The sequence below is a fragment of the Myotis yumanensis genome, unplaced genomic scaffold (genome assembly GCF_028538775.1).
Source record: "Myotis yumanensis isolate MYYU_CA2020_CCGP unplaced genomic scaffold, mMyoYum1.0.hap1 SCAF_24, whole genome shotgun sequence".
NCBI classification, from domain to species: domain Eukaryota; kingdom Metazoa; phylum Chordata; class Mammalia; order Chiroptera; family Vespertilionidae; genus Myotis; species Myotis yumanensis.
The window spans coordinates 10,642,037-10,644,536 of record NW_027223775.1 but is presented as its reverse complement, the minus strand read 5'-3'; the positions used below and the strand labels follow the sequence as shown (position 1 = coordinate 10,644,536).

Genomic DNA, 2,500 nt, shown 5'->3' with positions numbered 1-2,500 from the left:
GTCGTGGCAGAATCAGAGGGCACGGGCCTTGTGGCTTGACCACCGTGACCCGTTTCAAGGTGCAATCACACAGCCCTTCTTGTGTGGGCAGCTCCGGATGTCAACACCTGAATCCTCCGTGACCCGCATCCCCTGGGGTGGCCAAGGGATGCCTTCACCTACAAATGGTGACCTTCATATGCTCATTAGACCAGACAGCAAAATGACCTTCCGGACGTCATTCTGGACGTCCTTCCAGATGAAGCCATGGCAGCGGGGACTGAGGCAGAGGTGGTTAGGGGCGATCAGGCAGGCAGGCGAGTGGTTAGAGGCGATCAGGCAGGCAGGTGAGTGGTTAGGGGCGATCAGGCAGGCAGGCAAGCAGTTAGGGGTGATCAGACAGGCAGGTGAGTGGTTAGGGGCGATCAGGCAGGCAGGCGAGTGGTTAGGGGCGATCAGGCAGGCAGGCGAGCAGTTAGGGGCGATCAGGCAGGCAGGGGAGGAGTTAGGGGTGATCAGGCAGGCAGGTGAGTTGTTAGGGGCAATCGGGCAGGCAGACAGAGGCAGTTAGGGGTGATCAGGCAGGCAGACAGAAGCAGTTAGAGGCGATCGGGCAGGCAGGCAGGCAGGAGAGTGGTTCGGAGCCAGCGGTCCCAGATTGCAAAAGGGATGTCCGACTGCCAGTCCGACTGCAGGGATCAGGCCTAAAATGGCAGTTGGACATCCCCTGAGGGGTCCCAGATTTCGAAGGCTGGGCTGTGGGACCCTCCCCACCCAGTGCACGAATTTCATGCACCGGGCCTCTAGTATATATCTAATCTATATCTATATCTATATCTATATCTATATCTATATCTATATCTATCTATATCTATATATCTATATCTATATCATCTATATCTATATCTATATCTATATCTATATCTATATCTATCTATATCTATATCTATATCTATATCTATATCTATATCTATATCTATATCTATATCTATATCTATATCTATATCTATTAGAGGCCCAGTGCACGAATTCATGCACCAGTGGGGTCCCTCGGCCTGGCCTGTGGGATCGGGCCAAAACCAACTCTCCGACATCCCCCAAGGGGTCCCGGATTGTGAGAGGGCACAGGCCAGGCTGAGGGACCCCACCGGTGCACGATTGGGGCCAGGGAGGGACCCGGGAGGTTGGCCAGCCGGGGAGGGACCACAGGAGGGCTCCAGGGCGTGTCCGGCCCGTCTTGCTCAGTCCTGATGGGCTGGACCCCAGCAGCAAGCTAACCTACTGGTCGGAGCATCTTCCCCCTGGTGGTCAGTGCACGTCATAGCGAGCGGTTGAGCAGCCTTAGCGTATCTAACATAATTACACTTTGATTGGTTGAACAGCTGATGGGTCGACCGGACAGGTAGCATATTGGGCTTTTATTATATAGGATCAGAGAAAGAGGAAGGGAGAGGAAGAGGAGATAGAAACATCCATGATGAGAGAGAATCACTGATAGGCTGCCTCCTCCACTCCTTCTACCGGGGATGGAGCCCACAACCCGGGCATGTGCCTTGACCAGTAATCAAACAGTTATCATGGGTGGACCAGTTATCATGGGTCCACCTGTGTCCTGGTGACCCACTTGGTTCAGGTGAGATGCTGACTTTTTTGTGTGTGTGAATCCTCACCTGAGGATATTTTTTCATTGATCTTTAAAGAGAGTGGAAAAGAGAGAGACACACACAGAGAGAGAGACACTGGTATGAGAGGAATGCTCAAGAATGTTCAATATTGCCCTGACCGGTTTGGCTCAGTGGATAGAGCCTCGGCCTGTGGACTCAAGGGTCCCAGGTTCGATTCCCATCAAGGGCATGTACCTTGGTTGCGGGCACATCCCCAGTAAGGAGTGTGCAGGTGGCAGCTGATGGATGTCTCTCTCTCATCGATGTTTCTGGCTCTCTGTCCCTCTCCCTTCCTCTCTGCAAAAAATCAATAAAATATATTTAAAAAAATATATATATATATATTTAAAAAAATGTTCAATATACCCAGGATCCTGGCATCATTGCCAATGGGATTGAGCAAAGTCTCCCCAGTTTCTACTACCCACTAGAGACACCTGTTGGCTATCTCGGGGTGTTCTTCTGTCCCTGAATCCTTCAAAAACTTCACCTGCTTTCTTCCATTCCTTGCCCATGAATTATAAGTCTTCAGTCTCAGGGTGACTGGTCCCACCCACCTACTTGACATCAACTCTAGTCATAAGGGGGTTCAAAACCAATGTGTCTACTCTTCCGAGATGCCCCGACTTCAGGTTCTGGACAGGAAATGAGCTTACACATCTGTCCTACAAATAGAACTAGACTCTATTGTCAGGGGAAAAAAAATTAGTAGGAACACAAGAGTTTGAAGTTTTCATAAAATTTTATTTTTTTGTTTTTTAAAAATATGTTTTTATTGATTTTTAGAGAGAGAGAGAGAGAGAGAGAGAGAGAGAGAGAAACATCAATGATGAGAGAATCAATGACTGGCTGCCTCT

At 49.5% G+C, this 2,500-nt stretch overlaps 1 protein-coding gene across 1 annotated transcript in view; it reads left to right on the top strand.

The window, feature by feature from the left end:
• LOC139000542 (arylsulfatase F-like) overlaps nucleotides 1-2,500 on the top strand; it is a 30,548-nt gene that overhangs the window by 11,383 nt on the left and 16,665 nt on the right. The window lies entirely within an intron of this gene.